We start from the raw sequence: 24701 nt of genomic DNA on the forward strand, positions 1-24701 counted from the left end.
TCAATGCAGTGATTTTTTTTTATTTGTACAATATAATTTGAACTAGACATGCATTCTTTACACGATAGGCAATTAATTCTACATATATTTCCTGAGCAAGAGATTTTCTTTTTGACATTCCCCATTGAGATAAGCAGTTTCAAATGTATAAATAGTCAATAAACGTCATGAAATAAAATGTTTCATCTTTGATGTTGGTTTCGGTTTATAACACTGCTGACTTGCTTTCTTTTCATATTACAAAAATTACTGATTGTATATTTTTCATACTTCAGAACTATGCAATTGAATATTCTTAGTGAAAGAATTTGGAGTTACGATAATCAAGAAAAGTTTTTTCAGTATTTTACTCAAATTTTAAACATATTTGTTATTTTTGTATACATTTTAAAAATGCAGAAATGAACAAATATCAATTATAATTAAAATTTACAATGAAATTCAACAGCTTGGATGTGAACTTCCGAACATTCGCAATAATAAATTTCTCTAAAATATTTCTTACAAATAAAGGGTGTTCCAAATATAACGCAAGGTTTGAATTTGTCCCCATTCGTACAGTTAAGTGTTGGCGACCCTATTAAAAATATTTTACAATTGGTAGTTTAAGATTAGTAAAAATGGAATATTACGATGGAACAACGTTTTTCATTGTTGAACAATATTTCAAAAATAATGAAAGTCTGGTGGCCACAGTTCGGAAATTTTGAGAATTGGTCCCTTAGATCGCGTGATTTAACACCACTAGATTTTTTATGACGTTATTTGATATCAAAGGTCCATGTCAACAAACGCACAAGCACGCGTGCATTGAAGGGGGAAATTCAATGCTGCAGCAACGAAATTCAGTCATGTAAAATGGTCATGGAAAATTTCGACAGAAGAGTGCCAGCATGTGCCAGCAAATCCGTAGAGGCTACTGACCCTATGTGTTACTCCATACATAACCCTATTCTGTGTACTTCACGATTCAATAAAAAGATAACAATTAAAAGAAAAAAATAGTTTTTTTTTATTATTTAATTCAAATCTTACTTAACACGTTCTATCGTGTAACGCTCCATTTCTATTAACCTTAAGGGCCGCGGTGGCCTGGTGGTAAGGTCTCGACTTCGGAACCGGAGGGTTTCAGGTTCGAGACCCGATTCCACCGAAGAACCGTCGTGTAAGGGGATCTGTTGCACGTTAAATCCGGCATGACCAAACGACCTCCCGCTGGTGTGGTGTGGTTTGTAGAGGGGGTGCCAGCTCAGGTGTCGTCCTCGTCATCTGACCGCGGTTCAAAATGACGAGGTCCGTCCCAAAATAGCCCTAGTGTTGCTTTAAACGGGCCGTTAATATAACTAAACTAAATTAAACTCTACTAACCTTAAACTATTAGCTGTCAAAACTAAAAACTATCAGGTGGTTTTTTTAATAGGTTTGCCAATACTTTACTTCACAAAGGGCGTCAAATTCAAATTTTGTGTTAATTTTGGGACACCTTTTATTCGGCTGAAAAAAAATCAAAATGAAAAGTGACGGGGATATTTTGGCGACATATTTTCATCTTCCCAATTATAATTTCTCTAAAATGCCTCTTCGATTCATTAAAGTTGAAGAAAAGCAAAGCCAAAAGCCATTGAAATGAATTGGCAACATCGTCTAGACTTTTTGAATAGTGATAACAATAATTGACTTCGCGTTATTGAAAAAATAAAGATTGTCGATATCAAATTGACAGTTTTGTCTAGATAAGTATAATAGTTTCTGTTTTCATACAAAAATTATATGTACAATCGATATAAATTAAAGGACAAAAGTAATCGATTCCTTTAGATCATTTGTTAAAGGAGAAACGTCTTGGCACCATTCCAATGTCAGCTCAATTTTTTTGTTTTCCTTTGTAATACTTGTTCCTGCCGGAATACTTAAAAAAAATCGAATATTAAGCAGGGAGACAAGGGATTGAAATATATTATTTTAATTTAATATAAAACATTTCAAAAATGTTTCAAACATTAGAAAACTTCGAATTTTTTTTTTTTTTATTATTTCGCCAAGATATTTGAAAATTGATCTCGGCTTCAATTCGATGAACATTGACCTTCGTACTCCCTATTATGCAATATAGTTTGCGATATTTCCATAATTTCTTCGAAATTCTATTCTAAATATTATGAGATAATATGACAATGTTGTTGGCAAATTGTTAATAAGGATGCTATAGATTACAAATTGAGTGAAACCAGCGGGATTTGTCTCCCTAAAACTTTCTTGCGTACTTTCTCATAAAGGTGCTATCCTTTAGAAGGCCTTACATGGCATTTCAATATAATTGCTACGAAATATTAAATATCTCGTGTCATCTTTGGCGATTAATTAATTTGGCGAGTAATTTGGCTGGAATATCGTTAACAGTATCCGAAAATCCGAATTTTTGGTTTAGACGTGTTTTTCTCAACCGATTGAAACAAAATTTTGACACAAAACTACTCTTGTAGTCACAAAATCCCATACCAAATTTGATAGGTCTTTGCATTTTTGAGTTAACGCGTTTACATGTTCCTGAAAGTACAGCCCGACAGACGGTCAATTCCTTGTTGGATTTGACTCAAACTTTGATACGTGTCTATACTATAGATATATGTACAGAATTTTATCTACTTAACTTTTTTTTCTTTTTGTAATTATCACATTAACTTATATACGAAAACCCGGACAGAAGAGCTTCTTCTGATCAGATTGTACTCAATTTTTTTTTAGAAATATGCAAATTTATTGTAAAAACCTTATGTTGAATTTCAACCATGTAGCTCAAAGCACTTTTGAGTTATCTTTGTCACAGATAGATAGACGGACATTTTCTAAAAATGTGTTTTTTGAACTCTAGGAAGTCTAAAACGTAAATAATTGTCAAAAACTTGAGTTCGAATATTTTATTAATTACTATACAGTCTCTATGCTACAAATACAAGAAGGTAAAAGGAGGCAAAATTTTATGAACACGATTTAAAACTAAGAAAATTTGATATTTTTAAAAATATTAAATATTTTATTTTCTTATGATTGAAATTTTAAAAATTTCCAGCAAATAAATTGCTCGTTGCAATTACACATTCCATCTTTGGAAGTACCGCGGTGATTGTTATAAATTTTAATTTTGCAAGACATGACAAATTTTAATTCAAAATAACTATGGGGACTCCATTTTATACAAAGTCGGTTTATTTGAATCTAAAATATAAACTTGTGTTTATATTTTAGATTCAAATAAACGGACCTTAAGCCCAAACACTTGCATTCCTGATAGCAAGTTACAAAAACTGAAAGCTATATAGCAGCTTTTTGCAATAGAATAAAACTGACATTATCAGCAAGTGTAGAATCTGCATTTACAAAATTTTACCACCATAATATATATATATTCTTTCAACTTTTTTGTGTGTTCGGTCAGGAGCATTTTCAGCAATATCATTTTTGTAAAGATGATCTCTCAGAACCAAATCAAGCAACCAAGGAATAAATTTAATTGCTTCATCAAAGGCAACCCAGCTGCATGAAATTTCTGATTTGGACGTTAAAGTGAAAATTCGCAAAACCTTTTCCAAGAATGGTTTTTCCAACCATTTATAAGAGAAATTTCCATTTTCTTAAACCAAGAGTATTAAAGTTATTCTTTAAACAAAATTAATTCATAATTTTATATCAAAACTGAATCATCTTCAGACTTCTTACATTTCGCAATTTTATACATGATAAGCTCAATTATTACACCAAGAAATATCGTTAGGGATTAAAATTAATTTTATGCAACTACAAATTTTCGCATTAAAAAATTGATTTTTTTTTTTTTTTGTAAAATATAAAAAAATATTTTTTTAATCAGACTGACATTTCCCTGGATTTGGAAAAACACCAGGGAGTCTAGTTTTTATAGACTTTCAAAGGTTTTTTTAACATATCTTTACACAAACAATGTACATGGATATGATTCAAAGATAGACTCATAGAGTTAAACACTAAAATATGAAACTTCCAAATTAAAGCCAATAAAACACTGTTCGTGAAACCATCACCATGATGGGTTGTCACCATCACCAAATATCGGCCACACCCTCTCTCATTATTGCTCCGTTACCGTTGCTTAGTTCTTATTCTTCTCCCCAGATGGCGCAGCTGTTTCACGAAAAAATAAAAGAATATTTTTCATCTGGAATGGGTTCTGCAGTGTTTCACATCTAATAAGATGCTAATAACAATTATTCAAAACTATCTCTCTTAGGTATGCTTGTTGAAGATTTCGAAATCAGGCAAATATATTAGAAAAAACATTTTTTTTTTTTTTAATTTCGCTGAATTTCGAGTTTCTAGTCCAAAGTAATGTAGCACGATAATGCATTAATCTTGATTCCCTTAGTTTGTTGTCGCTGAGCTTCATTGTATTAACTACAAGCCAATGTACCCGTGCCTAGGCTTACGTCATATTATATATATATATATATATATATATAAGTAAGGAAAGGTAATTACAACAAATACTTTTACCCATCTAAATGAAAGAATATAGTATTTAACTCATCTTAAAAATGTACTACTTTAAATCTTTTAATTTCTACATTTTTTTTCAAATTAATTTTAATTTATAATATTAGAAATGATAGGCATAATTGATCCTTTTTTTAGTGCCTTTCTTTTTAATCGCCAAAAAAAATTAATACTTTAATTTATGATGATTTTTCATTTATTTAAACATCCATTGTCGGTGTAATTTTAGTAACCATTTCAAAAGACAAATTAGGCTTAAACTAAGTTTTTATGTAGGACTCATTAGAATTTTAAATGCTGGTTTCTTATGCATTGGAAAAAAACTGAAAATCCATTTATACATAAGAGAAATATAGAAACCTCTTATGCGTAGGATTAGCCTTACACATGAATTATAGTACGTTATTCTTTCTGTTGTTTCGAGTACCATATATTTTCTCTTTTTTTTCCAACATTTAACATATGGTATGTTAAATGTTCGAATAAAAATTGATCAGCTACCTCGGACTTTTTTTCAGTTTCTCATATATGATTATACAATCAGAATGTATTGTAATCATCAGAAAATTTTAACTCGAGATTTTGACAAATCTCCACGTTTCAAATCTTCCTGTGTCCGAAACCCATATTGTTAGAATTATATCTGTTTATCTGGGAGCATGATAGCTCAAAGACCTTTTGAGCTAGTGCCTATAAGAATCTTAATCAATAGAATTGTGTCTGGCCCAAAATATAGGGTTAAAGATGAATAGCAAAAACATCGGTGAACTATAGCAAGAATACAGCCAGAACTAGCGAAGACCTATGGAGCTGCATTATGTGTCATAGAAAAAAAGCTGAAGGTGGAAATAATAGATTCAACAAAGCATCAACCATCCAGAGAAATAAGGGGGATGTTTAAAGCATTGGATATAAATGGATCGGATATTGAGAAACATCATTTTATTAAGGCAATAACTATGTGAGGAACACATTTATTTAACAATGTTGCTGTGTCTCAATTACGTCAAATTTTGAAGCATAGCCAAAAATAAATGACTTAAGGCAATTTTCTTATAAAAAAACATGTATTCAAAATAATCACATAACTATAAATTTATATTAAATGAGTTTTTGTAATGGAACGCATTGCTCTATTTCACATGGATTCCTATGGGGAAAAAATGTTTCGTTTATCGAGTGTTTCGCATTACCAGTTAGATTTGGAAACGAATTATTCTCCTTAAGGAAAATTCCACTTTCATTGCCAAATTTTGTAGCTATATGTCAAAATATCTGCCCTGCAAGGAGTTGCGTTCCGTTCTTTATACATCACTTTGCATACCGTACAGTATTTGCATCATTCAAATTGTGTGTGTGTGTGTGTGTGTGTGTGTGTGTGTGTGTGTGTGTGTGTGTGTGTGTGTGTGTGTGTGTGTGTGTGTGTGTGTGTGTGTGTGTGTGTGTGTGCGCGCGCACGAGTAGAAGTTAGACTGTAGGCAAGGATAAGACTAAACTCTCAACGGACAAAAAATTAGATAATATTAGCCATTACAAATGAACATTTAAATTAATGCAAATCTAAGTCAGTTTCTAATATTTTCTCATACAAAATTTGCTTATGCTAAACACATATATGGATGTTGCTGAAAATGACAGATATAATCCAGATAAGATAACAGCCTTAATATTGGCTGGGTATTTATCGTTTCCTAACCATTTTGTAAAGACAACAGGCATCTTTCGATTGATTGACAATCTCACAATTTGCATCTAGTTAACGCATTGATGACAGATCACGAATTAACTTGTGTTTTCATAAATGCAGCTTCAAATTGCAAACCTGCAACGTGTTGTGGTTGTTTCTGACAGTATTCGGCTCATTCCCTTAAAACTTATTGTTCAAACTAAAGAACGGGAAGGTTGATCGGCTTTAAAATATCCAAATTCGATATCAGTTCCAAACATAGTCTTAAGTTTAATCTCATCAAGTTTAAGCTCCTCTTTATCCTTCAAAGAAAATATGTTTTACATTTCATAAAATCACTGTGACCTAAACAATGGCTCCTTTTTTTTAAGGGGTGGGAATGGATTGAATTTGATCCGTAGAAAATAAGAGCATTCAAGAAAGTCATTGCATATTTCAACTCTCGTATACTTTTATTCTAGAACTATTTACATAAACTTTGTTTTTAATTGTTTTATTTTCTTATTTTGTGACATCGATAAATACTTTGCATTTTATCTAATTATAATAATTGCACGAGAAACCATTATTGAGTTATTTTCACAGTTTACTGCACGATTCAAAAATGACTCCATGCATTATGCATTTATATTTTAATCATATATGTATATACAGTGGCTCCCAAAATTGAGTATACACTATACTCTTACTTCTTTAATTTTATTCGTTTTGATCTTAACATTACTATTTAGGGCTAATATTTATAAGAACGACAAAATATACATTAGAAATTTGGGAGCCACTGTATATATATAAAATTCTGTTCGTATAGATTTGCTTTCTTCTTGTTAATTTACTATCTATATTAGCTTCCATTGTTTTTACTTATCGGTCGAAGTATTTGTGCAAAATATATCTGATGAGGCCGGCGTCCTGGCATAGGGGTAACGCGTCTTCCCGGTGATTTGGGCTTCCTGGGTTCGAGTCCCGGTTTGGGCATGGTTGTTCTTCCGTTGTCCTATCTGTGAGATGTCTGAATCTGCCCCCCTGTAAAAAGGGGTTGTGCAAGCGAATGAGTGATGCGTGAGTAGCAAAGTTGTACTCTTGGACCTAGTTGGCGCTACTGAATAAATAAGAGACGCTCCCCCACCGGCTTAAAATCTCTGTCTTCGTAACAGCGGGCTTGTCCATGGCAAATGCCATAAGAAACGACAAACACCATAACTGATGAGGCAGTTCAAAATCATTGATATAATACGATAAAATTAAACAATTGTTCTTAATACTACTTTTCTCTTTTACTATTCATTTTTAAAAAGTATTAAACGTCATTCATCTTATAAAGACTGTACAACGTAGATCTAAATAATCAGAGATGCTTCCAGTGGAGTTCATTTCATTGCATTTATACTTGCTGTTCAAAAAACTGGAGTGGTAATCAGCTCTAAAATCGCTAAATGCAACCTCCTTTGCAAATGTCCTCTGTAAATTCAATCCCATAGGCGCTATAAATGGTCTATAAATAGACCTAGATAGTCATCCTTACGCTCTTTAGATCGTACAAACACGCTTCATGCCCCATAAAACCACTCTGCTCTATGCATCGATGCCCCCTTCTTGAGAAAATTGATTTCGATCCGGTCTGGAGTCAGAACGTTCAGGGACTTAATGCCCCCTTGAAAGAAAACTAAAGTGGCTTTGGAGGCATTTTGCGGCCGTCGCAAAGAGACGAGTTATTCTCCCTCAGATGCAAAGTATAGTATTTTTATAGCTGCCCTCATAAACTAGTTCAAGAAAATGTGCCTACCCCATTTCTCTTTTTAAAATAAATTGAAGGGTTCGAATGGTTTGACAAAAAATAAAACATAATTTATGCTTTTTAGCTTGTCATATAAGCCTGAATGCTTTTCTGGCATTAAATAGAGAATATAGTGCTTGCATTTTTCTTTTAAAATAAAATTACCAAAAAGTATTATTTCTATGACTTTTTTAGATTAACATCCAGTTTTATAAACCCTAAATGGTTTGCGTTATTGATCTTATCTTTTGTGAATTTCTTCCATTTTTTTAATTACCAGAGAAATGAGTGATTTTTATTTATGAAGGAATAGTTTCATCATTTTTAACCATTCTCAATCCTCCAGTGTCGATATAATTTTAATATCCATCTCGAAAGGGTGAATTGGGGTTAAAGTGAACTCTATAAAACATATATATTTTAATTGTTAAAAATACCTGCAGAATGGTAAAAAGATGCAGAATTCATTTTTCAAAGAAACTCATCTCAAAACAACTGCATTTATTTGTATATGTAATTAGTGAATAATTATATATCCAGTTACTTTTCCGCATACAAAGGGTTAAATGTTAGAAAACATGTTTGCCATTTTTATTTTTTACTTTTTAATATACGAAGTATACATAGATATACAAAGGAAAGTATCGTTACCAAAATATTCAAACTAGAGATTTTGATGAATTTGAGGGCTTTAGGCATATCTTTCCAAAAATGTTTGGAATTATATGTGTTTGTTTGTCTCTTTGTCTGCGAACTTCATAATTCAAAATCGCTTTGAGTTCGACAGATGAAATTTGACCTATGTTCATTCCACCCAAATTTGTACATTTGTATCAAATTTTGAACAAAATCTGTTCACTGAAAGTCTGTCTATTCTGTTGTTCATGTAGAAGTGACTACGATTACTAATAATGTTAACAGATAAATAAATATTATAAGAATACACAAATTTAACATTTTTAATGAGGATGCTTATGAAATTTGACACCAAATCCGTTAAGAGGTGGATCATCTGTCGGTCTATAGTTTTGCATGTGATGAGTCAAAAGCCTAGCAATTTAGGTAAATGATATTTAATTCGCAGTTTTAGGATCTAAAGTGTGAATCTTCATCAAATTATGAATCAAATTTTTCTAAAGTTCACACACAGTGACGTTTTAAATACAGTAGACTCCCGATTATCCGCGCCTGCCACACAAAGGTTTTTTTTTTTTTTTTTGCCTGATTTCTTCAAAAAGGTGCAGTTTTACAGTTATGCTTTTGTAATTACATAATGCATTACAATATTAAAACAGTACATATGTATTCATTTTTCTGTGCATCCTTGACGCCTCTCGTAAGTACAAAGCACTTTTCTGTTTTCATTAACAAAATGCATTTTAGGTTAGTTTTGAGTGATATACTAAAATATTAAGAGTTAGTTAAACATTTCCTGCTGTTTATTTTACGTTTTATTGTACATAAAACGATTTTTCAAAGTTGGAATGACTGTTTTCTCTTTTGCTATGCCCGTTTTTAGCTTTTTTTCTGATTATCCGCGATTTTTGTTATCCGCGTCGGCCGCGCCACCCAATTCCGCGGATAATCGGGAGTGTACTGTATAAAAACTTTAGTTTACATTTTTTAGTAATGGGTCGGAAAAGGGGCGTCCAAAGTATATATTCAGATTCTATTGACTACATATTGATTATTAAACAAAAACGCACAAATCATAAACTCAAGAAGAGTACAAGTGAAAAATAGTCTAAATATGAAAGCTTGATAAATAGAATACTCCAATGATGCTAATACGTGTGAAAGCAATTCAAAACAACACGAATCCACTTAACTGCCGGCGTCCTGGAATAGGGGTAGCGCATCTTCCTCGTGATCTGGCCGTCCTGGGTTCGAGTCCCGGTTCGGGCATGGTTGTTCTTCCTCTGTGTTCTATCTGTGAGGTGTTTGAATGTGCCCCCCTGTAAAAAGGGGTTGTGCAAGCGAATATGTGTGAGTTTCATGAGCTAGAAGTCAGACTTCTGCCCTCGGGTGCTCAGGGGTCTTTACCCTCAGAAGCTACTGCATCCCCTTTCCATGGTAATGCGGACATGACATCATCATCATCCACTTAACTTGTCAATTAACATCCCGATTTAACTGCAAAAATAGAATTCCAAAAGTCAAGGTACAACCGAATGTACTCAATAATAAGCTTCTGTCAACACGTAACATATCCCATACAGTAAAATAAACTGGTTCAATGTCACTAGTCATTTTCAAAAGTTTAAGATTTTGCTGTGTGTAAGAAGGTAATTTTAAAACGCTGTTTTCAATTAACTTCTGATTGTAAAGATTTTGGAAACGTTGGGAAGAATTTTTAATAGTTTTTGGTACCTTAGATAATGATAAAATCAGACAGAAAGTAAATATGATATAATAAGACGATGTAAGAATGGCTTCTAAAAGTGAAGGGAACGTATGAAATCCGGCTTTGTCTAGTACTATTCCTAAAGTACTGTATATTACTGAAAAGAACATAGATAATAATATAAATACTGACAATTTTATGCATTCACTGAAGAAAGTACAGCAATTTAAGATTTGATGATATATTTTCACTTGGTGATAAAACGATGGCCTCAGGTAGTTGTTTTCCAAAATTTTTGTTTGAATTTTAAGCATATTTGACAATTTACTGCTGAAAGCCACATAAATTGCGATTAAAAAGGAAAACATCATAAATTTGTACGAAAAATACACCACCATGCCTATAAATATTAGCATAACTTCCCACTTTACATCGCCTGGTAAATGATGTCCAATCAACCAATATGAAATGTGTTTTTTTTTATACTCAACTAAAAAAGATAGAAGTATCAATATAGCGCAAACTATGGGATAGGCAAGAGTAGTGATTATGCTTAGATTCACAAAACTTTGTTCTTTACAACATTGATTCATCAGCTTTTGTTTCATCTTCTCGTAGTTTAACAGAAATTGCAAGAAGATTGGCTTATTCGCTTGAAAATCATGCCATAATACAATGGGTAAGAACACGCAGAAAACATCACTAATCATTTGCTTTGTAATTTGGTTTCTTAAAATACATGCTGAGCTGTAAGCAAAAGATAGGTACAGAAATACAGTTGGATTTTTATATATGTTTTTTAAACAAGACTGATGTCTACATCTGTGGTGTTCGCTTTTATGAGTTGCTCCAAATGCGTGTAAAATAATATATAGCCAAGTATCACGATATAAAATTTTCGATTTCATATGCAGGTTTCGGCGTAGAACAGTATAGACTGTTTTCGTTCTTCTGTACATGTCCATTAGAACGTGACTTTATTCTATCTTTGTCAAACAATTCTATAAATATTTTTTATTCAAGATGGCGGTTGGATTTTTATATATGTTTTTTAAACAAGACTGATGTCTACACCTGTGGTGTTCGCTTTTATGAGTTGCTCCAAATGCGTGTAAAATAATATATAGCCAAGTATCACGATATAAAATTTTCGATTTCATATGCAGGTTTCGGCGTAGAACAGTATAGACTGTTTTCGTTCTTCTGTACATGTCCATTAGAACGTGACTTTATTCTATCTTTGTCAAACAATTCTATAAATATTTCTTATTCAAGATGGCGGTTGGATTTTTATATATGTTTTTTAAACAAGACTGATGTCTACACCTGTGGTGTTCGCTTTTATGAGTTGCTCCAAATGCGTGTAAAATAATATATAGCCAAGTATCACGATATAAAATTTTCGATTTCATATGCAGGTTTCGGCGTAGAACAGTATAGACTGTTTTCGTTCTTCTGTACATGTCCATTAGAACGTGACTTTATTCTATCTTTGTCAAACAATTCTATAAATATTTCTTATTCAAGATGGCGGTTGGATTTTTATATATGTTTTTTAAACAAGACTGATGTCTACATCTGTGGTGTTCGCTTTTATGAGTTGCTCCAAATGCGTGTAAAATAATATATAGCCAAGTATCACGATATAAAATTTTCGATTTCATATGCAGGTTTCGGCGTAGAACAGTATAGACTGTTTTCGTTCTTCTGTACATGTCCATTAGAACGTGACTTTATTCTATCTTTGTCAAACAATTCTATAAATATTTCTTATTCAAGATGGCGGTTGGATTTTTATATATGTTTTTTAAACAAGACTGATGTCTACACCTGTGGTGTTCGCTTTTATGAGTTGCTCCAAATGCGTGTAAAATAATATATAGCCAAGTATCACTATATAAAATTTTCGATTTCATATGCAGGTTTCGGCGTAGAACAGTATAGACTGTTTTCGTTCTTCTGTACATGTTCATTAGAACGTGACTTTATTCTATCTTTGTCAAACAATTCTATAAATATTTTTTATTCAAGATGGCGGTTGGATTTTTATATATGTTTTTTAAACAAGACTGATGTCTACATCTGTGGTGTTCGCTTTTATGAGTTGCTCCAAATGCGTGTAAAATAATATATAGCCAAGTATCACGATATAAAATTTTCGATTTCATATGCAGGTTTCGGCGTAGAACAGTATAGACTGTTTTCGTTCTTTTGTACATGTTAAGACTGATGTCTACATCTGTGGTGTTCGCTTTTATGAGTTGCTCCAAATGCGTGTAAAATAATATATAGCCAAGTATCACGATATAAAATTTTTGATTTCATATGCAGGTTTCGGCGTAGAACAGTATAGACTGTTTTCGTTCTTTTGTACATGTTAAGACTGATGTCTACATCTGTGGTGTTCGCTTTTATGAGTTGCTCCAAATGCGTGTAAAATAAAAAATAGCCAAGTATCACTATATAAAATTTTTGATTTCATATGCAGGTTTCAGCATAAAACAATATAGACTGTTTTCGTTCTTTTGTACATGTTCATTAGAACGTGACTTTATTCTATCTTTGTCAAACAGTTCTATAAATATTTCTTATTCAAGATGGTGGCTTTCTTTGCGATAAGCAATTTCAAATGCATAAACAGTCAACAAATGTCTCGAAATAAAATGCTTGAGTTTTAATGTTGGTTTCGTTTTATAACAGTGCTGATCATATTTCTAGACATGGTAGTTGAAACTGTTCTAATATTTGACATATCTCACTTTAGTTCTTAACAGAGATATGCAATCGAATATCCGTGATGAAATTATTGTAAATTTATGATAACGCAAAAATATTTAATTTGCGCATTACTAAATAATCTTAAAACATAGATTCTATCTTTCTGTACATTTCGGAACAAAAATAAATTCATAAATATTAAAATTAATCCACATTTATCATCAAAATTCACATCGGGGACATGTAATAAATTCCTACAAAAGGCTTTTTCCAAGCATCATGTTAAAAGAAAGCAAAGTGAAAGTGAAGTGAAGCGGCTTAGCGACGCCGTCTAGTCTAGATATTAAATTTAATAGATGTTTAGCAAAAGAATACGATGCAATCTTTTTTCAAAAGTGTATTGTCAAGAACAAATCGATTGTTTTGCTGATGTTGTACATAGAGTAGTTATTACTTTCGTTTCAAAATTATATGGAAAAATTCAATGGAAAAATAAATCGATTTCTTCAACAACAAAAAAACTATTATTGGAAAAATGTCAAATTCCATTTGAATACTTGAGGAAAACACGGTACATTTTTCTAATAACTACCTATTCAATCCAAAACATTTTCAAAATTGGAAGTGAAGTTTGCAAATAAACAACAAGAACACTGTTATTTTAATCTTATATGGTATTGAATTTTAATAATTTTTTTAATAGCATTAAAAAACTTTTATTCACGTGTTTGAAAAAAAAACCCTATTAGGTGAAAGGGCAGTTTAGTAACAATTTTGCTGATGAGATTTTCGGAATTCGTATGCCGTAAAAAGAATTCCAATTTTCTAAATTTTCTTTGGTATAGATTTAAACGTTTCTGCCATTTCCTACTTATAAATATTAAAATATATCGTCTTCAGACTTTCCCTTTTGATATACATTTATCACAAATTGTTCGGGAGCGATCTTGGTACAAATATGTGATATATTGTAATTACAGTAGATAGAAAATTCGAAACATCGGCTTCTATTCAGGAAATAATGGCATTTGAACTATTCATTAAATTAAAAAGTTGAGAAGGAATCGATTAAAATCTGAGGAAAATTAAGGCTTTAAAAATATTATAATTTAAAATTTGTATAGTTGCTGTTATTCATTAAGTGAAGTGCTGTTACTTGAATATGGTATGGAATTTTATAACAGTGCATATCAAAAAAGTTGCAAATAAGTATCAAATGAAATTGTTTAAATCATCTTATACACTTGAATGTTTGATTGCAAAATAGTAACCCGGGTATAAAATTAGTTGAAAAATAGTCATAACCAATCCATGCACAGCATTCTTCATGCGCAATATCACTGTTGCTATACTACCATCAACCGGAGGGAGCAACTGATAATTGAGGATGAGAAGCTTCCGGTATGGTGGCTGGTTCTCTCCACCCTTGTGGATGCACGAAAAGGTGACAGTCTGGCTCCTCCCATTGATGATGGGACGTACTTCCTTAGGGAAGGGTTGTACCGTGGCCGGTGAAGGCCCTTAGGACTTAATCACAATTCCCGCCAGTGTTGCGGTTGTGGAGATCCGGTCATTCTAGTCTTTCCGTGTACCTTCGTGCGGGTCGGAGTAGTCAGTCTATGACTTACTATACTGCCAGAAATGAAGACGAGGAGATTCCAGTACAGTGTTTGGTTCTTACCACTCTAGTTGTACAAAAATCGTGGGGTTCGTCTACCTCCTATCGATAGACGGGACACACACACACGGGATGGGTTGTGCCGTGGCCAGTGATGACCCTTAGGACTCCAACCATAGTTCCTGCCAGTGTTGTTATCTCGGCGGTCCTGTCTATTATATCTAATCTGAAAGCCTTTAATTATGTGGGGTGGAATAGCGATGTTTTTTTACTATACTCCCAGGGGAAGTATAGTAACCACACATGACTATCTCAACTAAGCACACATGAGGTCTTCCAAAATGATGACCAGATTGTAGTAAGATAAAATATATAGATTAAAACCAGTTCTTCACCAAAAAGAATTCACAACAATTAGCTATATTTTAGGTTTTATTCATTAATTATGGAAAGAATCGGTACAGTGTATAAAGAAATGATAATTTTATCTTTTAGTACAAAAGCAGAAAACTAAAAGGCTGTGTTTTTTAAGTAATTTAAAGTGCAAAAATATGAACTTAAATTATTCAGAAATGTTAAAATTTCGATTAATTTTTAATTAATTAAAAATCTAATCAAAATTTTTAAAGACCTTTTTTTACCGAGCATCTGAAACTTAAGAAGCAGCTATATGCCAAATTTGATTGTTCTATGTTCAACTGTTAATCTTACAGGAACTATATTCTTTGCAAGAAGTATATCACTGTTATTTGTTTGTACAATTTTTCCATCAGACATTTTACAGATAATGTATCAAATAATTACGATGCTAAAAACAGATTTATTGTATCCAACTTTGAAAATATATCAGAAGCAAGAGACTGCATAAATGGCTGAAGCTAAAATCTCAGCAGACATAAAGAAAAATCTTAAATCTTTAGTTCTTAATCTTTCACTTGATCTAATCCCATAAAATAGACACTGTAGTACAAAGTATACTAAGCATAATAAAAGATGCATTTAAACAGATAAACATCTGTCCCAGTTTCCAATATTGTTGATGCTAAACACGCCAGTGGATATACGATAAAATGACAGACGTTATTCAGGTGAAACGATGTCCTTAATGTTTGCTGTAATTCTTTTACCAATCAGTTTCGAAAGACATTACACGAAAGTTTCATCTTTTGACTGGTTTGAGATCTCACAGTTTGTATCTAGTTATGGTAGTTTCCAACATTCTTCAGTTCATTCCGTTAAGAACTCTTAGCTCAGATTTAAAGTCGGCAGAGATGATCGCATGTAAGACATCCAGCTTGGACCATCAACTGCAAATAAAGCCTTAAATTTAATCCTATCGATGCAGTAAATGGCCTATAAATAGTCTCCTCTTTTGACTTTGCTCGTAAATCAAATGCGTTTTACGCCCCATAAAACGACTCTGCCCTAAACATTGATTCCCTTCTTTTTAATAGAAGGAAATTGAATTCGATTCGGATGAAGTAAAAGCGTTCAAGGTGGCATTCAATTCATTTGAGAAGAAAGCTATGGTGTTTGTGGAAGCGTTAAGAAAGACTAGTTACTCTTTTTGCAGAGCAAAACATGCCATCTTAATAGCCGTTTCCTTAAATCCGGTTTAAAATAGCTTCTATAATCGCTTATCTTTTCAAATAGATAGAAAACTTCAATAGATTGAAGACGAATAAAGAAAAATTTCAATATTTCTTTTGCTTATTTCTACCGCCTGAAGCTTTCTGAGGAGATATGCAAGTATACTTCTTTAAAAAGTTTTTATAGATAATACAGCTAAGTAAAAATAGCTATCACCATTTTGTGGATATAAATTTTTCACATACTCTCTAATAAAGATGTTATTCCAGTGAATGTCTTGCATGGCATTGGCGTACAATAGTTACGAAAGATTAACCTTTGGCGTAAACTTATCATTTTTACTGAATCTATTATGGTATCCTTGGCGAGTGTTTTTGGCGATTAATCCCTATATGGGTTTAAAATATCCAAATATCAAATTTGCGTTTTAAACGTATTTTTCCCAACAAACTGATAAACTTTCTATACAAAATCATACCTAAAGTCATAAAATCACATACCAAATTTCATACATTTAATTCATAGGGTTTTTGAATTACCGCATTTATATGTTTCTGAAAGTACAGAGAGACAGACGGTCAATCCTTTTTTAGATTTGCTTGAAAATTTGATATTATACTAACGATGTTAAATCTGTGTAATGAATTTTATCTAACTCTTTTCGTTGAGTAGCTATCTTGTTATGTTCAAACAGCTGGACAGACAGACAGACAAACTTCTTTAGAATGGATTTTGATCAAAATTTGATAGAAATCTACAAATTTGGTTTTAGGCCCATATACCAAATTTCACCTGTCTAGCTCAAAGCCTTTTTGAATTATCTTTGTTATAAACAAACGGATAGACAGATAGACATTTCCCAAAGATGTGCTTTTCGAACTCAGGGAGTGTCATAAAATGCAAAGGTTCGTCAAAACCTTGAGTTCGAATTTTTTTGACGATTACAATACTTTCTCTATATTTTGTATACAAGCAAATAAGAATAGTTATTTACATCATTTGAAGCCTGTTTTCCCACTGAAAGTATAAATTTAGGGTCTAGAAACTAGATACTGCTCCATAATTAGTATGTCCCCTCTCCTCTTTCAAACTCGTTTTGGGTTCAATAACTGATTTCTGTATCAAGACAACCAAAAATGTGAAGTTTGGATAATGTAAAATAAATATAAGAAATTTGAAGATACCCATCATAATTCCTATTAAAAGCTAATTACTAATTAGTAATACTACCTTGAAACCGTGATAGTGTGTATTTAGTTAATAAATTTCGGCACTATTCGATTCAATGCGTTTAGACTAGTCCTAACAGAGGGATGATGGCTGCTAAAATTGCTAACTGCGGCATTCGATTGCAAAGATCGTCTGTATATTTAAACCCACCGAAACATTAAATGGTCTCTAAATAACCTGCTCATGTGACTTTACGCCCCATAAAATTTTCCGTCCTAAGCTTTTGGGAAAATTGAATTTGGCCTAGCAAAAACAGGAATGTTCAAAAAGGCATTTAGTCGTTTTGAAAAGAAAACTAAAATGTTTATGAAAATATCACTCAATCATGGATGGGTGCTTGTTTTCTTTTACGATCCATTTTGCCATCCTTGACTTCCGATTCATAATGTCCGAAAACCGAATTTATATTTTAGGTGCGTTTTTTCCAACCGATTGAAATAACAATTTGAAACAAACTAGATTTGTAATCACAAAATCACATGCTAAATTTGATGTATTTAAATCATTGTCTTCTTGAGTTATCGTATTTACAGGTTTCTGAAAGTACAGTCCGACAGACGGTCAATCCCGCATTGGATTTGTCTTAAAATTTGATAAATGTCCATACTATAGGTATTAATTCTATGTACCGAATTTTATTTATCTAGCTTTCTTCGTTTTATAGTTATCGTGTTATTCGAACGTTATATTCAAACAGCCAGACTGATGAAATTCCTCTGAACCGATTTTACACAAAATTTGATAGAAATCTGCAAATTTGGAGTTAAGACCGCATACCAAATTTCAATCATTTAGCTCAAAGCGTTTTTGAATCAACTTTGTCACAGACAGACAGACGGATGGACATTCTCGAAAAATATATATTTCGACCTCAGGTGGTCTAAATCTTAAATATTCATCAAAATTTCGAGTTCGAATTTTTTGACGATTAATTTTTTTTCTAAGTGTACGAGGAAATAAGACACCTTAAATATTTTGTGTTTAAAAAAAAGCAAAACTAATTCTTTGAGTTTTAAATCGCCAAATCAGCAGCATGTAAGACAAACTGTTTGTCTCCTAAACTCATTCACTCACATGTCTCAACAAGAAAACCTAACAAGGAGAGAAAAGATAATCCAGGCGAGAGAACGTGTGAAAGTCGGCTGGGGGGATGATTCAGAATTCTCCTTTAAAGAAATGCGATCAACATCGTTTCAGAAAAGATATCATCCGGAATGTTCTCAAAAGGGGGAAGAAATTATTTCGCATTCCACAAATGGAATGCCATTATTCATTCATTATCTGTCTCCCTTCCAGATGACAGATGGCGCTTCTGCATGTTCACGGTCCCTGTGCTCGTATTTCTTCGCTTTCAGATAATTAATGTGTAGTTCTGATTCGAAACTTTTCACAACTTTTGCATCTTTGTTTAAAATAGTTTCTATTAAATGTTCTCTTTAAATTGAGGTATTCTTTTAATCTTATTGGTTATAAGGTAATACACAACAATGGAAATTGCAATACTGAATTTCTGTTATAGACTGCTCCCCATGTGCTATAAGTTCAAAGTTTGAATATCATTTTTTAATCTGCCTCAGTTGCCAATAATTGTTGAGATTTTACTTTCTCTTATACAAAGTACACAAAGAGGAAACACTTTAATCAGCAAGAAATTCGCGATTTTGATTAATCTAAACGTCTCCACATCCGAAAAACTGAATTTTTGGAATTATGTCTGTCCGTCTGCAACTACGATAACTCAAAAAGACTTTGAATAAAGCGAATGACATAACATTTGTAGATCTGTGTCAATTTTTGATCAAAATTCATTTACTGGAAGTCTCGTTGTTGCTTCTATAATAATCTCCAAAATTCGGCACACATCTCAATTCTCCAATCGCTTGAGATCCACTCAACGCTTGCGCTTCTCTGGACTGATCTAACTAATTGGCTTTGATTCGCTCTGCGACTCTAAACCTCTCGACGACTCTCTACACGATTGTCTTCTGCTTGAATTATCAGCCTTTTATAGCTCCCGGAGCTGGGCAGAGAAGGTTCTGGAACAATCAAACGTATCTTAGCTTCTATTGGCTTCATTGCCAAAATTCTTGAAGATTCTACCATTGTCCATTTTGTCGCTAAAGCTGCTAAATTTGTCGCCAAACTGGGATAGGGGGGGGTCAGCAGCTCCAACAGAGCTGATCGTAAAACGGTCTTTCCAGTGATTGAACTAACCGTGCTGGGAAGCAACATTATAGATTTGTAACTTTACTGATAGCTCGACATTCTTTGTAAATAGGGTGGTTTGAATTCAAGATTCACAAATCATCCAAAAATGACTTTGAATCTCAAATCTTAATCTTGGATCATCAAAATTGGTGCAAAATTATTTCTTAAATTGTAGGTGCTTTTTATGAAATGATTTTTTTTAAATTTTAATTAATATGATGAAATGATTTTTTTTAATTTTAATTAATATGAATGGTATTCCTTATCTTTCTCAATAATTTTGGAATGTATTGCGCAAAATCATTTTTATATCACTAAAATTCTGAGCAATAGCTTTACAATTATAACACTATGCCTCCTTACATTTTTTTTATAATTTTAATACATTTTTAAATATATTTTGGCAATACTGCATACTCTTAATTATTTTAACTACTGCTTTTGTACATACTCATGTTACACTAACATTAAAAACCTTTTTGCATACATATATTTACTCTTAAATAATTAAAAATTAAAATAAAGATAGGCGAACGTTAAAAGAGTTTGAAACGTTATGAAGTTACTGTGTTTCAGATCAGAGGTTCGAAATGCTTTCGTTTTATTATTATTATTATTATTATTTGGAGTCATCATTATCAGCAAGTAATTTAAATACTATGTGAAAAAAATAAATATTAATATGAATTCGATATATAGTCATTACATTTTTATGATGGAAAGCTGCCATAATGAGAAAACATCGTGTTTACACTACCCTGTATAAATTAATACTTGATATACCCGGTGTTGCTTTTGATTAAAATCATTTTATGTATAAGATTTTTAACGTAAAAACTAATTTGACATAAAATATATTACAACAAATTCGTTTGATCATCTAAACTCTTTTTCGTCTGCTGGACTTAGAATAACAGTCGAACAGACGATTTTTAAAAACTGCCGGAAGCTAATTTTCTCCCTAACTTATTAATATTTGTGATATTAGTACTGCAATTTATATTTGTAAATATTGAAGTATATCTCCTTTCTAGTTATTGATTTAGGCTTAGTTTGAAACATAATTAAATCACTATTTTAAGACAAATAAAAGCAGTATGAAATAAAACAGAAAATTTAAAAAAAAATAGTGTTAAAATGGTACAAAGAGCAAAAAAAATTTATATTAAAAAATTAATGACGTGATTTTCTATCCTTGTTGAAGGCTAAGGAAGAATTATATTGTTTAACATTTGTGTGTTTAATATAAAGAATATGAAAGTGAAATTACATAGCTCAAAAATAATGTATAGAAAAATATTTACATTCTGAATATCATTATTATGTTATGAGGCTAGAATACCATTTGAAATAAATTAATAAAGCTATTTAATGATTAAAAATACTTTGTTTTAGCAGTTATGAAAATCAAATTATGCATAAGAGATTTAATTAAAATCAAATTCAACTACCATTTCCTGTGAACAAGCTGGTTGCAAAAGGTGAGTAATTAATAATGCATACGATATTCAAAACAAATGTGCAAATTATAAATGAACTTCTATAGCTTATTTGTTTAACAATGATAGTAAGAAAAAAATGAATGTGGTGCGAAAACCTTAAGTTTTTTTTTTTTTTTCTATAATGAATAATTAATTTATGTGATTTTCCTTGGTCACGCGGCCAACGTGGTTCGATGGTCAGTTTCTCATCAGACATTATGAAGCATATTCGCAATAATTTGAGTACTTTCCTTAAGCTCCTGCATTTTATGCATGTTGCTATCTAAATTTTCTGAAAACTTTCCTTGAGTCGTAATTTTTTTAAATATGTCCCCTTTACGTGCACAGTGAACGAACTGAAGGTATATCTAATTACATGGTTAGTATATTTCTCCTGGTTGCAAACATGAAATGCTTCAAACAATGACATGAATAGAATGCTTAAAATGCTTCAGATGTGTTATATGGATGGAGTGCTTCATATGATTACATGGACGAAATTGCTTTGTATGGATTACATGGAAGGTATTTTTAAAATGGTTACATGAAATAAATGCTCCATATGGGTTATATGGATGAAATTCTTGCATGGCTGCATGGATAGAATGTTTCAAACTATTACTCGGATAGAAAGATTCATGCATTTATATTGATGTAATGCTTCATATAGTTATATGGATGGAATGCTTCATATAGTTAAATGGATAGAATGCTTTATATGGTTACAGGAGAGAAATTATTTAATGTGGTTTACTTGGTAGGAATGTTTCAAATGATTACATGGACGGAATGTTTCAAATGGCTACATGGACAGAATGCTTGGCGTGGGTTACATGGATAAAATGGCTACATGGACAGAATGCTTGGCGTGGGTTACATGGATAGAATGTATCAAATTATTGCTTGGATAAAATGCTTCACATAGTTATGCCGATGGAATGCTTCATTTATATGGATGGAATCCTCCATATAGTGAAAAGGCTGAATTACTTTGCGTGATTTATGTCAATGGAATGCTTCATATATTTATATGGATGGAATCCTTCATATAGTGGAAAATATGAATTATTTTGCGTGATTTATGTGAATGGAATGCTTCATATATTTATATGGATGGAATCCTTCATATATTTGCATGGATGTAATCCTTCATATAGTAAAAAGGATGAATTACTTTGCGTGATTTATGTGAACAGAGTGCTGCACATATTTATATGAACGAAACAATTCACATAGTTACTTGGACGGAATTCTTCACACAGTTTTCATGGATGGCATGTGTGTCAATGGAAACATGGGTCCAATGTTTCCAATGGTTATTGACAAAATGCTTCATATAGTTATACGTATGGAATGCTTCATATTGTTGCATGCACCAAATGCTTCCCTTGATCGTATGGATAATAAGATTCATATGGTTTCATTAATGTAATGTTTCAACCTTGATGCTATTGTAGTGAATAGCTTATAAGCCAGTTAACAGCTACGCTACCCCAGCAATTGATTTTATATCGTGGTCATGTTACTGGACTGTGAACCACAAGGTCCCAGGTTTCATCCCCATTCATCGCAATTCGCTTCATTGGTGACCATCTCGGACGATGAACCTTCAACCTTCGTGCAGCTGTTGTGGCGCCATCTACCCACAGCAAACCAAAGTCACCAGATTCATTTGACGCAGCAACCCAAAGTCGTCAGACTCACTTGACGCAGCAACAGCATCAGCAACCACTCACCTACACACGCTCGCCATAACGCTTGGCGCTACTCAAATGAGTACAAGCGCATTAGATTCAACGGCTAATACATCACCACTCAACTGCCATATCGTTCGTCTCACCTCCGACTCACTGGAGGGAGAGTCTGTAGTGAATAGCTTATAAGCCAGCTAACATCTACGCTACCCGAGCAATTGCTTTTGTATCGTGGTCATGTTACTGGACTGTGAACCACAAGGTCCCAGGTTTCATCCCCATTCATCGCAATTCGCTTCATTGGTGACCATCTCGGACGATGAACCTTCAACCTTCGTGCAGCTGTTGTGGCGCCATCTACCCACAGCAAACCAAAGTCACCAGATTCATTTGACGCAGCAACCCAAAGTCGTCAGACTCACTTGACGCAGCAACAGCATCAGCAACCACTCACCTACACACGCTCGCCATAACGCTTGGCGCTACTCAAATGAGTACAAGCGCATTAGATTCAACGGCTAATACATCACCACTCAACTGCCATATCGTTCGTCTCACCTCCGACTCACTGGAGGGAGAGTCTGTAGTGAATAGCTTATAAGCCAGTTAACAGCTACGCTACCCCAGCAATTGCTTTTGTATCGTGGTCATGTTACTGGACTGTGAACCACAAGGTCCCAGGTTTCATCCCCATTCATCGCAATTCGCTTCATTGGTGACCATCTCGGACGATGAACCTTCAACCTTCGTGCAGCTGCTGTGGCGCCATCTACCCACAGCAAACCAAAGTCACCAGATTCATTTGACGCAGCAACCCAAAGTCGTCAGACTCACTTGACGCAGCAACAGCATCAGCAACCACTCACCTACACACGCTCGCCATAACGCTTGGCGCTACTCAAATGAGTACAAGCGCATTAGATTCAACGGCTAATACATCACCACTCAACTGCCATATCGTTCGTCTCACCTCCGACTCACTGGAGGGAGAGTCTGTAGTGAATAGCTTATAAGCCAGTTAACAGCTACGCTACCCCAGCAATTGCTTTTGTATCGTGGTCATGTTACTGGACTGTGAACCACAAGGTCCCAGGTTTCATCCCCATTCATCGCAATTCGCTTCATTGGTGACCATCTCGGACGATGAACCTTCAACCTTCGTGCAGCTGTTGTGGCGCCATCTACCCACAGCAAACCAAAGTCACCAGATTCATTTGACGCAGCAACCCAAAGTCGTCAGACTCACTTGACGCAGCAACAGCATCAGCAACCACTCACCTACACACGCTCGCCATAACGCTTGGCGCTACTCAAATGAGTACAAGCGCATTAGATTCAACGGCTAATACATCACCACTCAACTGCCATATCGTTCGTCTCACCTCCGACTCACTGGAGGGAGAGTCTGTAGTGAATAGCTTATAAGCCAGTTAACAGCTACGCTACCCCAGCAATTGCTTTTGTATCGTGGTCATGTTACTGGACTGTGAACCACAAGGTCCCAGGTTTCATCCCCATTCATCGCAATTCGCTTCATTGGTGACCATCTCGGACGATGAACCTTCAACCTTCGTGCAGCTGTTGTGGCGCCATCTACCCACAGCAAACCAAAGTCACCAGATTCATTTGACGCAGCAGCCCAAAGTCGTCAGACTCACTTGACGCAGCAACAGCATCAGCAACCACTCACCTACACACGCTCGCCATAACGCTTGGCGCTACTCAAATGAGTACAAGCGCATTAGATTCAACGGCTAATACATCACCACTCAACTGCCATATCGTTCGTCTCACCTCCGACTCACTGGAGGGAGAGTCTGTAGTGAA

At 33.6% G+C, this 24701-nt stretch overlaps 1 protein-coding gene across 1 annotated transcript in view; it reads left to right on the forward strand.

Moving 5' to 3' along the window:
* Nucleotides 1-24701, forward strand: part of LOC129987882 (calbindin-32-like) — a 424993-nt gene that overhangs the window by 359770 nt on the left and 40522 nt on the right. The window lies entirely within an intron of this gene.

Source organism: Argiope bruennichi, chromosome 10, assembly GCF_947563725.1.
Source record: "Argiope bruennichi chromosome 10, qqArgBrue1.1, whole genome shotgun sequence".
In the NCBI taxonomy this organism is placed as follows: Eukaryota; Metazoa; Arthropoda; class Arachnida; order Araneae; family Araneidae; genus Argiope; species Argiope bruennichi.